This window comes from Ambystoma mexicanum, unplaced genomic scaffold (assembly GCF_040938575.1).
Source record: "Ambystoma mexicanum isolate Mex_15411 unplaced genomic scaffold, UKY_AmexF1_1 Mex_scaf1, whole genome shotgun sequence".
NCBI classification, from domain to species: domain Eukaryota; kingdom Metazoa; phylum Chordata; class Amphibia; order Caudata; family Ambystomatidae; genus Ambystoma; species Ambystoma mexicanum.
In genome coordinates this window covers 3,625,822-3,639,835 of record NW_027182324.1, presented here as the reverse complement: position 1 = coordinate 3,639,835, position 14,014 = coordinate 3,625,822, and the positions used below count along the sequence as shown (strand labels likewise).

At 41.0% G+C, this 14,014-nt stretch overlaps 5 non-coding genes across 5 annotated transcripts; all 5 read right to left on the bottom strand.

Annotated features, from left to right (window-relative positions):
• Positions 1 to 485: 485 nt before the first annotated feature.
• On the bottom strand, positions 486 to 559 carry TRNAT-AGU (transfer RNA threonine (anticodon AGU)). The gene has a single exon. It is a non-coding gene; the product is annotated as a tRNA-Thr (tRNA).
• A 765-nt stretch (positions 560 to 1,324) lies between these two features.
• On the bottom strand, positions 1,325 to 1,398 carry TRNAT-AGU (transfer RNA threonine (anticodon AGU)). The gene has a single exon. It is a non-coding gene; the product is annotated as a tRNA-Thr (tRNA).
• A 767-nt stretch (positions 1,399 to 2,165) lies between these two features.
• Positions 2,166 to 2,239, bottom strand: TRNAT-AGU (transfer RNA threonine (anticodon AGU)). Its single transcript has one exon. It is a non-coding gene; the product is annotated as a tRNA-Thr (tRNA).
• Positions 2,240 to 3,844: 1,605 nt separating this feature from the next.
• On the bottom strand, positions 3,845 to 3,918 carry TRNAT-AGU (transfer RNA threonine (anticodon AGU)). The gene has a single exon. It is a non-coding gene; the product is annotated as a tRNA-Thr (tRNA).
• Positions 3,919 to 10,560: 6,642 nt separating this feature from the next.
• On the bottom strand, positions 10,561 to 10,634 carry TRNAT-AGU (transfer RNA threonine (anticodon AGU)). The gene has a single exon. It is a non-coding gene; the product is annotated as a tRNA-Thr (tRNA).
• Positions 10,635 to 14,014: the final 3,380 nt, after the last annotated feature.

Here is a 14,014-nt window from a genome sequence, read left to right as displayed (position 1 = left end):
CTAGATGCTGCAAATCTCTATATCTGGATACGGAATGACTGAAAAAAGTTATGTCTCCAGTGTCGAAATGTGTGTAATGCACTAGTAATTCATTTCCTTTATTGACCAGTGAGGTAGCCATGTATGGAGGTGCTGTAGAGTGAAAATCAAGTTTCAAATGGGCAGTGATCCCTGTGCCTGGATAGCTCAGTCGGTAGAGCATCAGACTTTTAATCTGAGGGTCCAGGGTTCAAGTCCCTGTTCAGGCGTACCTTTGCTTCTTTTACAAAAAATTAAGCAGGAAATATGAATTGCTCATTCTAATATGTGCTGTTTCTGATGGCATCGCAACCTTGGGCAATATGACTCTAAGGTAGTGGAGTCCAGAGTTCTTGGATGCTTTGCCAACATTTCAAGCCTGACTGTGCTTCTAAATAGCATGAAATAGCAATCTTTGTACAAAGTTTTAATATTGGGGAGACAGATTGGTCGAAAAAAAAGCAGACAGGCGCTGCTGAGATTCGAACTCAGGATCTCCTGTTTACTAGACAGGCGCTTTAACCAACTAAGCCACAGCACCTTTTTTGCATCTGGTCTCCTTTCCTTCCTCATGTAATCATTTAGAAGTGAAATCCACTTTTTTAAGGCTGGGCTTCTGTTGCAATATAACTTTTCAAAATGTTTTCCAATTGACTGAAACTCCATTGCACAAAACGAGCATGTCATTAATCGTCGATTTAGAGTGGACTGCATTGCCCAGTGTGTGCATTGAGGAGCACATGTTCGTATTTACTGGGGAGCAAGTTTGCACTCATGAATGTGGCAAAACATTCAAATCCGTAAGTGGGTGAACATTAAAGTCCTAGATGCTGCAAATCTCTATATCTGGATACGGAATGACTGAAAAAAGTTATGTCTCCAGTGTCAAAATGTGTGTAATGCACTAGTAATTCATTTCCTTTATTGACCAGTGAGGTAGCCATGTATGGAGGTGCTGTAGAGTGAAAATCAAGTTTCAAATGGCAGTGATCCATGTGCCTGGATAGCTCAGTAGGTAGAGCATCAGACTTTTAATCTGAGGGTCCAGGGTTCAAGTCCCTGTTCAGGCGTACCTTTGCTTCTTTTACAAAAAATTAAGCAGGAAATATGAATTGCTCATTCTAATATGTGCTATTTCTGATGGCATCGCAACCTTGGGCAATATGACTCTAAGGTAGTGGAGTCCAGAGTTCTTGGATGCTTTGCCAACATATGAAGCCTGACTGTGCTTCTAAATAGCATGAAATAGCAATCTTTGTACAAAGTTTTAATATTGGGGAGACAGATTGGTCGAAAAAAAGCAGACAGGCGCTGCTGAGATTCGAACTCAGGATCTCCTGTTTACTAGACAGGCGCTTTAACCAACTAAGCCACAGCACCTTTTTTGCATCTGGTCTCCTTTCCTTCCTCATGTAATCATTTAGAAGTGAAATCCACTTTTTTAAGGCTGGGCTTCTGTTGCAATATAACTTTTCAAAATGTTTTCCAATTGACTGAAACTCCATTGCACAAAACAAGCATGTCATTAATCGTCGATTTAGAGTGGACTGCATTGCCCAGTGTGTGCATTGAGGAGCACATGTTCGTCTTTACTGGGGAGCAAGTTTGCACTCATGAATGTGGCAAAACATTCAAATCCGTAAGTGGGTGAACATTAAAGTCCTAGATGCTGCAAATCTCTATATCTGGATACGGAATGACTGAAAAAAGTTATGTCTCCAGTGTCGAAATGTGTGTAATGCACTAGTAATTCATTTCCTTTATTGACCAGTGAGGTAGCCATGTATGGAGGTGCTGTAGAGTGAAAATCAAGTTTCAAATGGGCAGTGATACCTGTGCCTGGATAGCTCAGTCGGTAGAGCATCAGACTTTTAATCTGAGGGTCCAGGGTTCAAGTCCCTGTTCAGGCGTACCTTTGCTTCTTTTACAAAAAATTAAGCAGGAAATATGAATTGCTCATTCTAATATGTGCTGTTTCTGATGGCATCGCAACCTTGGGCAATATGACTCTAAGGTAGTGGAGTCCAGAGTTCTTGGATGCTTTGCCAACATTTCAAGCCTGACTGTGCTTCTAAATAGCATGAAATAGCAATCTTTGTACAAAGTTTTAATATTGGGGAGACAGATTGGTCGAAAAAAAAGCAGACAGGCGCTGCTGAGATTCGAACTCAGGATCTCCTGTTTACTAGACAGGCGCTTTAACCAACTAAGCCACAGCACCTTTTTTGCATCTGGTCTCCTTTCCTTCCTCATGTAATCATTTAGAAGTGAAATCCACTTTTTTAAGGCTGGGCTTCTGTTGCAATATAACTTTTCAAAATGTTTTCCAATTGACTGAAACTCCATTGCACAAAACGAGCATGTCATTAATCGTCGATTTAGAGTGGACTGCATTGCCCAGTGTGTGCATTGAGGAGCACATGTTCGTCTTTACTGGGGAGCAAGTTTGCACTCATGAATGTGGCAAAACATTCAAATCCGTAAGTGGGTGAACATTAAAGTCCTAGATGCTGCAAATCTCTATATCTGGATACGGAATGACTGAAAAAAGTTATGTCTCCAGTGTCAAAATGTGTGTAATGCACTAGTAATTCATTTCCTTTATTGACCAGTGAGGTAGCCATGTATGGAGGTGCTTTAGAGTGAAAATCAAGTTTCAAATGGGCAGTGATCCCTGTGCCTGGATAGCTCAGTCGGTAGAGCATCAGACTTTTAATCTGAGGGTCCAGGGTTCAAGTCCCTGTTCAGGCGTACCTTTGCTTCTTTTACAAAAAATTAAGCAGGAAATATGAATTGCTGATTCTAATATGTGCTATTTCTGATGGCATCGCAACCTTGGGCAATATGACTCTAAGGTAGTGGAGTCCAGAGTTCTTGGATGCTTTGCCAACATATCAAGCCTGACTGTGCTTCTAAATAGCATGAAATAGCAATCTTTGTACAAAGTTTTAATATTGGGGAGACAGATTGGTCGAAAAAAAGCAGACAGGCGCTGCTGAGATTCTAACTCAGGATCTCCTGTTTACTAGACAGGCGCTTTAACCAACTAAGCCACAGCACCTTTTTTGCATCTGGTCTCCTTTCCTTCCTCGTGTAATCATTTAGAAGTGAAATCCACTTTTTTAAGGCTGGGCTTCTGTTGCAATATAACTTTTCAAAATGTTTTCCAATTGACTGAAACTCCATTGCACAAAACGAGCATGTCATTAATCGTCGATTTAGAGTGGACTGCATTGCCCAGTGTGTGCATTGAGGAGCACATGTTCGTATTTACTGGGGAGCAAGTTTGCACTCATGAATGTGGCAAAACATTCAAATCCGTAAGTGGGTGAACATTAAAGTCCTAGATGCTGCAAATCTCTATATCTGGATACGGAATGACTGAAAAAAGTTATGTCTCCAGTGTCAAAATGTGTGTAATGCACTAGTAATTCATTTCCTTTATTGACCAGTGAGGTAGCCATGTATGGAGGTGCTGTAGAGTGAAAATCAAGTTTCAAATGGCAGTGATCCATGTGCCTGGATAGCTCAGTAGGTAGAGCATCAGACTTTTAATCTGAGGGTCCAGGGTTCAAGTCCCTGTTCAGGCGTACCTTTGCTTCTTTTACAAAAAATTAAGCAGGAAATATGAATTGCTCATTCTAATATGTGCTATTTCTGATGGCATCGCAACCTTGGGCAATATGACTCTAAGGTAGTGGAGTCCAGAGTTCTTGGATGCTTTGCCAACATATGAAGCCTGACTGTGCTTCTAAATAGCATGAAATAGCAATCTTTGTACAAAGTTTTAATATTGGGGAGACAGATTGGTCGAAAAAAAGCAGACAGGCGCTGCTGAGATTCGAACTCAGGATCTCCTGTTTACTAGACAGGCGCTTTAACCAACTAAGCCACAGCACCTTTTTTGCATCTGGTCTCCTTTCCTTCCTCATGTAATCATTTAGAAGTGAAATCCACTTTTTTAAGGCTGGGCTTCTGTTGCAATATAACTTTTCAAAATGTTTTCCAATTGACTGAAACTCCATTGCACAAAACAAGCATGTCATTAATCGTCGATTTAGAGTGGACTGCATTGCCCAGTGTGTGCATTGAGGAGCACATGTTCGTCTTTACTGGGGAGCAAGTTTGCACTCATGAATGTGGCAAAACATTCAAATCCGTAAGTGGGTGAACATTAAAGTCCTAGATGCTGCAAATCTCTATATCTGGATACGGAATGACTGAAAAAAGTTATGTCTCCAGTGTCGAAATGTGTGTAATGCACTAGTAATTCATTTCCTTTATTGACCAGTGAGGTAGCCATGTATGGAGGTGCTGTAGAGTGAAAATCAAGTTTCAAATGGGCAGTGATCCCTGTGCCTGGATAGCTCAGTCGGTAGAGCATCAGACTTTTAATCTGAGGGTCCAGGGTTCAAGTCCCTGTTCAGGCGTACCTTTGCTTCTTTTACAAAAAATTAAGCAGGAAATATGAATTGCTCATTCTAATATGTGCTGTTTCTGATGGCATCGCAACCTTGGGCAATATGACTCTAAGGTAGTGGAGTCCAGAGTTCTTGGATGCTTTGCCAACATTTCAAGCCTGACTGTGCTTCTAAATAGCATGAAATAGCAATCTTTGTACAAAGTTTTAATATTGGGGAGACAGATTGGTCGAAAAAAAAGCAGACAGGCGCTGCTGAGATTCGAACTCAGGATCTCCTGTTTACTAGACAGGTGCTTTAACCAACTAAGCCACAGCCCCTTTTTTGCATCTGGTCTCCTTTCCTTCCTCATGTAATCAATCAGAAGTGAAATCCACTTTTTTAAGGCTGGGCTTCTGTTGCAATATAACTTTTCAAAATGTTTTCCAATTGACTGAAACTCCATTGCACAAAACGAGCATGTCATTAATCGTCGATTTAGAGTGGACTGCATTGCCCAGTGTGTGCATTGAGGAGCACATGTTCGTCTTTACTGGGGAGCAAGTTTGCACTCATGAATGTGGCAAAACATTCAAATCCGTAAGTGGATGAACATTAAAGTCCTAGATGCTGCAAATCTCTATATCTGGATACGGAATGACTGAAAAAAGTTATGTCTCCAGTGTCAAAATGTGTGTAATGCACTAGTAATTCATTTCCTTTATTGACCAGTGAGGTAGCCATGTATGGAGGTGCTGTGGAGTGAAAATCAAGTTTCAAATGGGCAGTGATCCCTGTGCCTGGATAGCTCAGTCGGTAGAGCATCAGACTTTTAATCTGAGGGTCCAGGGTTCAAGTCCCTGTTCAGGCGTACCTTTGCTTCTTTTACAAAAAATTAAGCAGGAAATATGAATTGCTCATTCTAATATGTGCTATTTCTGATGGCATCGCAACCTTGGGCAATATGACTCTAAGGTAGTGGAGTCCAGAGTTCTTGGATGCTTTGCCAACATATCAAGCCTGACTGTGCTTCTAAATAGCATGAAATAGCAATCTTTGTACAAAGTTTTAATATTGGGGAGACAGATTGGTCGAAAAAAAGCAGACAGGCGCTGCTGAGATTCTAACTCAGGATCTCCTGTTTACTAGACAGGCGCTTTAACCAACTAAGCCACAGCACCTTTTTTGCATCTGGTCTCCTTTCCTTCCTCGTGTAATCATTTAGAAGTGAAATCCACTTTTTTAAGGCTGGGCTTCTGTTGCAATATAACTTTTCAAAATGTTTTCCAATTGACTGAAACTCCATTGCACAAAACGAGCATGTCATTAATCGTCGATTTAGAGTGGACTGCATTGCCCAGTGTGTGCATTGAGGAGCACATGTTCGTATTTACTGGGGAGCAAGTTTGCACTCATGAATGTGGCAAAACATTCAAATCCGTAAGTGGGTGAACATTAAAGTCCTAGATGCTGCAAATCTCTATATCTGGATACGGAATGACTGAAAAAAGTTATGTCTCCAGTGTCAAAATGTGTGTAATGCACTAGTAATTCATTTCCTTTATTGACCAGTGAGGTAGCCATGTATGGAGGTGCTGTAGAGTGAAAATCAAGTTTCAAATGGCAGTGATCCATGTGCATGGATAGCTCAGTCGGTAGAGCATCAGACTTTTAATCTGAGGGTCCAGGGTTCAAGTCCCTGTTCAGGCGTACCTTTGCTTCTTTTACAAAAAATTAAGCAGGAAATATGAATTGCTCATTCTAATATGTGCTATTTCTGATGGCATCGCAACCTTGGGCAATATGACTCTAAGGTAGTGGAGTCCAGAGTTCTTGGATGCTTTGCCAACATATCAAGCCTGACTGTGCTTCTAAATAGCATGAAATAGCAATCTTTGTACAAAGTTTTAATATTGGGGAGACAGATTGGTCGAAAAAAAGCAGACAGGCGCTGCTGAGATTCTAACTCAGGATCTCCTGTTTACTAGACAGGCGCTTTAACCAACTAAGCCACAGCACCTTTTTTGCATCTGGTCTCCTTTCCTTCCTCATGTAATCATTTAGAAGTGAAATCCACTTTTTTAAGGCTGGGCTTCTGTTGCAATATAACTTTTCAAAATGTTTTCCAATTGACTGAAACTCCATTGCACAAAACGAGCATGTCATTAATCGTCGATTTAGAGTGGACTGCATTGCCCAGTGTGTGCATTGAGGAGCACATGTTCGTATTTACTGGGGAGCAAGTTTGCACTCATGAATGTGGCAAAACATTCAAATCCGTAAGTGGGTGAACATTAAAGTCCTAGATGCTGCAAATCTCTATATCTGGATACGGAATGACTGAAAAAAGTTATGTCTCCAGTGTCAAAATGTGTGTAATGCACTAGTAATTCATTTCCTTTATTGACCAGTGAGGTAGCCATGTATGGAGGTGCTGTAGAGTGAAAATCAAGTTTCAAATGGCAGTGATCCATGTGCCTGGATAGCTCAGTCGGTAGAGCATCAGACTTTTAATCTGAGGGTCCAGGGTTCAAGTCCCTGTTCAGGCGTACCTTTGCTTCTTTTACAAAAAATTAAGCAGGAAATATGAATTGCTCATTCTAATATGTGCTATTTCTGATGGCATCGCAACCTTGGGCAATATGACTCTAAGGTAGTGGAGTCCAGAGTTCTTGGATGCTTTGCCAACATATGAAGCCTGACTGTGCTTCTAAATAGCATGAAATAGCAATCTTTGTACAAAGTTTTAATATTGGGGAGACAGATTGGTCGAAAAAAAGCAGACAGGCGCTGCTGAGATTCTAACTCAGGATCTCCTGTTTACTAGACAGGCGCTTTAACCAACTAAGCCACAGCACCTTTTTTGCATCTGGTCTCCTTTCCTTCCTCATGTAATCATTTAGAAGTGAAATCCACTTTTTTAAGGCTGGGCTTCTGTTGCAATATAACTTTTCAAAATGTTTTCCAATTGACTGAAACTCCATTGCACAAAACAAGCATGTCATTAATCGTCGATTTAGAGTGGACTGCATTGCCCAGTGTGTGCATTGAGGAGCACATGTTCGTCTTTACTGGGGAGCAAGTTTGCACTCATGAATGTGGCAAAACATTCAAATCCGTAAGTGGGTGAACATTAAAGTCCTAGATGCTGCAAATCTCTATATCTGGATACGGAATGACTGAAAAAAGTTATGTCTCCAGTGTCGAAATGTGTGTAATGCACTAGTAATTCATTTCCTTTATTGACCAGTGAGGTAGCCATGTATGGAGGTGCTGTAGAGTGAAAATCAAGTTTCAAATGGGCAGTGATCCCTGTGCCTGGATAGCTCAGTCGGTAGAGCATCAGACTTTTAATCTGAGGGTCCAGGGTTCAAGTCCCTGTTCAGGCGTACCTTTGCTTCTTTTACAAAAAATTAAGCAGGAAATATGAATTGCTCATTCTAATATGTGCTGTTTCTGATGGCATCGCAACCTTGGGCAATATGACTCTAAGGTAGTGGAGTCCAGAGTTCTTGGATGCTTTGCCAACATTTCAAGCCTGACTGTGCTTCTAAATAGCATGAAATAGCAATCTTTGTACAAAGTTTTAATATTGGGGAGACAGATTGGTCGAAAAAAAAGCAGACAGGCGCTGCTGAGATTCGAACTCAGGATCTCCTGTTTACTAGACAGGCGCTTTAACCAACTAAGCCACAGCCCCTTTTTTGCATCTGGTCTCCTTTCCTTCCTCATGTAATCAATCAGAAGTGAAATCCACTTTTTTAAGGCTGGGCTTCTGTTGCAATATAACTTTTCAAAATGTTTTCCAATTGACTGAAACTCCATTGCACAAAACGAGCATGTCATTAATCGTCGATTTAGAGTGGACTGCATTGCCCAGTGTGTGCATTGAGGAGCACATGTTCGTCTTTACTGGGGAGCAAGTTTGCACTCATGAATGTGGCAAAACATTCAAATCCGTAAGTGGGTGAACATTAAAGTCCTAGATGCTGCAAATCTCTATATCTGGATACGGAATGACTGAAAAAAGTTATGTCTCCAGTGTCAAAATGTGTGTAATGCACTAGTAATTCATTTCCTTTATTGACCAGTGAGGTAGCCATGTATGGAGGTGCTGTAGAGTGAAAATCAAGTTTCAAATGGGCAGTGATCCCTGTGCCTGGATAGCTCAGTCGGTAGAGCATCAGACTTTTAATCTGAGGGTCCAGGGTTCAAGTCCCTGTTCAAGCGTACCTTTGCTTCTTTTACAAAAAATTAAGCAGGAAATATGAATTGCTCATTCTAATATGTGCTATTTCTGATGGCATCGCAACCTTGGGCAATATGACTCTAAGGTAGTGGAGTCCAGAGTTCTTGGATGCTTTGCCAACATATCAAGCCTGACTGTGCTTCTAAATAGCATGAAATAGCAATCTTTGTACAAAGTTTTAATATTGGGGAGACAGATTGGTCGAAAAAAAGCAGACAGGCGCTGCTGAGATTCTAACTCAGGATCTCCTGTTTACTAGACAGGCGCTTTAACCAACTAAGCCACAGCACCTTTTTTGCATCTGGTCTCCTTTCCTTCCTCGTGTAATCATTTAGAAGTGAAATCCACTTTTTTAAGGCTGGGCTTCTGTTGCAATATAACTTTTCAAAATGTTTTCCAATTGACTGAAACTCCATTGCACAAAACGAGCATGTCATTAATCGTCGATTTAGAGTGGACTGCATTGCCCAGTGTGTGCATTGAGGAGCACATGTTCGTATTTACTGGGGAGCAAGTTTGCACTCATGAATGTGGCAAAACATTCAAATCCGTAAGTGGGTGAACATTAAAGTCCTAGATGCTGCAAATCTCTATATCTGGATACGGAATGACTGAAAAAAGTTATGTCTCCAATGTCAAAATGTGTGTAATGCACTAGTAATTCATTTCCTTTATTGACCAGTGAGGTAGCCATGTATGGAGGTGCTGTAGAGTGAAAATCAAGTTTCAAATGGCAGTGATCCATGTGCATGGATAGCTCAGTCGGTAGAGCATCAGACTTTTAATCTGAGGGTCCAGGGTTCAAGTCCCTGTTCAGGCGTACCTTTGCTTCTTTTACAAAAAATTAAGCGGGAAATATGAATTGCTCATTCTAATATGCTATTTCTGATGGCATCGCAACCTTGGGCAATATGACTCTAAGGTAGTGGAGTCCAGAGTTCTTGGATGCTTTGCCAACATATCAAGCCTGACTGTGCTTCTAAATAGCATGAAATAGCAATCTTTGTACAAAGTTTTAATATTGGGGAGACAGATTGGTCGAAAAAAAGCAGACAGGCGCTGCTGAGATTCTAACTCAGGATCTCCTGTTTACTAGACAGGCGCTTTAACCAACTAAGCCACAGCACCTTTTTTGCATCTGGTCTCCTTTCCTTCCTCATGTAATCATTTAGAAGTGAAATCCACTTTTTTAAGGCTGGGCTTCTGTTGCAATATAACTTTTCAAAATGTTTTCCAATTGACTGAAACTCCATTGCACAAAACGAGCATGTCATTAATCGTCGATTTAGAGTGGACTGCATTGCCCAGTGTGTGCATTGAGGAGCACATGTTCGTATTTACTGGGGAGCAAGTTTGCACTCATGAATGTGGCAAAACATTCAAATCCGTAAGTGGGTGAACATTAAAGTCCTAGATGCTGCAAATCTCTATATCTGGATACGGAATGACTGAAAAAAGTTATGTCTCCAGTGTCAAAATGTGTGTAATGCACTAGTAATTCATTTCCTTTATTGACCAGTGAGGTAGCCATGTATGGAGGTGCTGTAGAGTGAAAATCAAGTTTCAAATGGCAGTGATCCATGTGCCTGGATAGCTCAGTCGGTAGAGCATCAGACTTTTAATCTGAGGGTCCAGGGTTCAAGTCCCTGTTCAGGCGTACCTTTGCTTCTTTTACAAAAAATTAAGCAGGAAATATGAATTGCTCATTCCAATATGTGCTATTTCTGATGGCATCGCAACCTTGGGCAATATGACTCTAAGGTAGTGGAGTCCAGAGTTCTTGGATGCTTTGCCAACATATGAAGCCTGACTGTGCTTCTAAATAGCATGAAATAGCAATCTTTGTACAAAGTTTTAATATTGGGGAGACAGATTGGTCGAAAAAAAGCAGACAGGCGCTGCTGAGATTCGAACTCAGGATCTCCTGTTTACTAGACAGGCGCTTTAACCAACTAAGCCACAGCACCTTTTTTGCATCTGGTCTCCTTTCCTTCCTCATGTAATCATTTAGAAGTGAAATCCACTTTTTTAAGGCTGGGCTTCTGTTGCAATATAACTTTTCAAAATGTTTTCCAATTGACTGAAACTCCATTGCACAAAACAAGCATGTCATTAATCGTCGATTTAGAGTGGACTGCATTGCCCAGTGTGTGCATTGAGGAGCACATGTTCGTCTTTACTGGGGAGCAAGTTTGCACTCATGAATGTGGCAAAACATTCAAATCCGTAAGTGGGTGAACATTAAAGTCCTAGATGCTGCAAATCTCTATATCTGGATACGGAATGACTGAAAAAAGTTATGTCTCCAGTGTCGAAATGTGTGTAATGCACTAGTAATTCATTTCCTTTATTGACCAGTGAGGTAGCCATGTATGGAGGTGCTGTAGAGTGAAAATCAAGTTTCAAATGGGCAGTGATCCCTGTGCCTGGATAGCTCAGTCGGTAGAGCATCAGACTTTTAATCTGAGGGTCCAGGGTTCAAGTCCCTGTTCAGGCGTACCTTTGCTTCTTTTACAAAAAATTAAGCAGGAAATATGAATTGCTCATTCTAATATGTGCTGTTTCTGATGGCATCGCAACCTTGGGCAATATGACTCTAAGGTAGTGGAGTCCAGAGTTCTTGGATGCTTTGCCAACATTTCAAGCCTGACTGTGCTTCTAAATAGCATGAAATAGCAATCTTTGTACAAAGTTTTAATATTGGGGAGACAGATTGGTCGAAAAAAAAGCAGACAGGCGCTGCTGAGATTCGAACTCAGGATCTCCTGTTTACTAGACAGGCGCTTTAACCAACTAAGCCACAGCCCCTTTTTTGCATCTGGTCTCCTTTCCTTCCTCATGTAATCAATCAGAAGTGAAATCCACTTTTTTAAGGCTGGGCTTCTGTTGCAATATAACTTTTCAAAATGTTTTCCAATTGACTGAAACTCCATTGCACAAAACGAGCATGTCATTAATCGTCGATTTAGAGTGGACTGCATTGCCCAGTGTGTGCATTGAGGAGCACATGTTCGTCTTTACTGGGGAGCAAGTTTGCACTCATGAATGTGGCAAAACATTCAAATCCGTAAGTGGGTGAACATTAAAGTCCTAGATGCTGCAAATCTCTATATCTGGATACGGAATGACTGAAAAAAGTTATGTCTCCAGTGTCAAAATGTGTGTAATGCACTAGTAATTCATTTCCTTTATTGACCAGTGAGGTAGCCATGTATGGAGGTGCTGTAGAGTGAAAATCAAGTTTCAAATGGCAGTGATCCATGTGCATGGATAGCTCAGTCGGTAGAGCATCAGACTTTTAATCTGAGGGTCCAGGGTTCAAGTCCCTGTTCAGGCGTACCTTTGCTTCTTTTACAAAAAATTAAGCAGGAAATATGAATTGCTCATTCTAATATGTGCTATTTCTGATGGCATCGCAACCTTGGGCAATATGACTCTAAGGTAGTGGAGTCCAGAGTTCTTGGATGCTTTGCCAACATATCAAGCCTGACTGTGCTTCTAAATAGCATGAAATAGCAATCTTTGTACAAAGTTTTAATATTGGGGAGACAGATTGGTCGAAAAAAAGCAGACAGGCGCTGCTGAGATTCTAACTCAGGATCTCCTGTTTACTAGACAGGCGCTTTAACCAACTAAGCCACAGCACCTTTTTTGCATCTGGTCTCCTTTCCTTCCTCATGTAATCATTTAGAAGTGAAATCCACTTTTTTAAGGCTGGGCTTCTGTTGCAATATAACTTTTCAAAATGTTTTCCAATTGACTGAAACTCCATTGCACAAAACGAGCATGTCATTAATCGTCGATTTAGAGTGGACTGCATTGCCCAGTGTGTGCATTGAGGAGCACATGTTCGTATTTACTGGGGAGCAAGTTTGCACTCATGAATGTGGCAAAACATTCAAATCCGTAAGTGGGTGAACATTAAAGTCCTAGATGCTGCAAATCTCTATATCTGGATACGGAATGACTGAAAAAAGTTATGTCTCCAGTGTCAAAATGTGTGTAATGCACTAGTAATTCATTTCCTTTATTGACCAGTGAGGTAGCCATGTATGGAGGTGCTGTAGAGTGAAAATCAAGTTTCAAATGGCAGTGATCCATGTGCCTGGATAGCTCAGTCGGTAGAGCATCAGACTTTTAATCTGAGGGTCCAGGGTTCAAGTCCCTGTTCAGGCGTACCTTTGCTTCTTTTACAAAAAATTAAGCAGGAAATATGAATTGCTCATTCTAATATGTGCTATTTCTGATGGCATCGCAACCTTGGGCAATATGACTCTAAGGTAGTGGAGTCCATAGTTCTTGGATGCTTTGCCAACATATCAAGCCTGACTGTGCTTCTAAATAGCATGAAATAGCAATCTTTGTACAAAGTTTTAATATTGGGGAGACAGATTGGTCGAAAAAAAGCAGACAGGCGCTGCTGAGATTCTAACTCAGGATCTCCTGTTTACTAGACAGGCGCTTTAACCAACTAAGCCACAGCACCTTTTTTGCATCTGGTCTCCTTTCCTTCCTCGTGTAATCATTTAGAAGTGAAATCCACTTTTTTAAGGCTGGGCTTCTGTTGCAATATAACTTTTCAAAATGTTTTCCAATTGACTGAAACTCCATTGCACAAAACGAGCATGTCATTAATCGTCGATTTAGAGTGGACTGCATTGCCCAGTGTGTGCATTGAGGAGCACATGTTCGTATTTACTGGGGAGCAAGTTTGCACTCATGAATGTGGCAAAACATTCAAATCCGTAAGTGGGTGAACATTAAAGTCCTAGATGCTGCAAATCTCTATATCTGAATACGGAATGACTGAAAAAAGTTATGTCTCCAGTGTCAAAATGTGTGTAATGCACTAGTAATTCATTTCCTTTATTGACCAGTGAGGTAGCCATGTATGGAGGTGCTGTAGAGTGAAAATCAAGTTTCAAATGGCAGTGATCCATGTGCATGGATAGCTCAGTCGGTAGAGCATCAGACTTTTAATCTGAGGGTCCAGGGTTCAAGTCCCTGTTCAGGCGTACCTTTGCTTCTTTTACAAAAAATTAAGCAGGAAATATGAATTGCTCATTCTAATATGTGCTATTTCTGATGGCATCGCAACCTTGGGCAATATGACTCTAAGGTAGTGGAGTCCAGAGTTCTTGGATGCTTTGCCAACATATCAAGCCTGACTGTGCTTCTAAATAGCATGAAATAGCAATCTTTGTACAAAGTTTTAATATTGGGGAGACGGATTGGTCGAAAAAAAGCAGACAGGCGCTGCTGAGATTCTAACTCAGGATCTCCTGTTTACTAGACAGGCGCTTTAACCAACTAAGCCACAGCACCTTTTTTGCATCTTGTCTCCTTT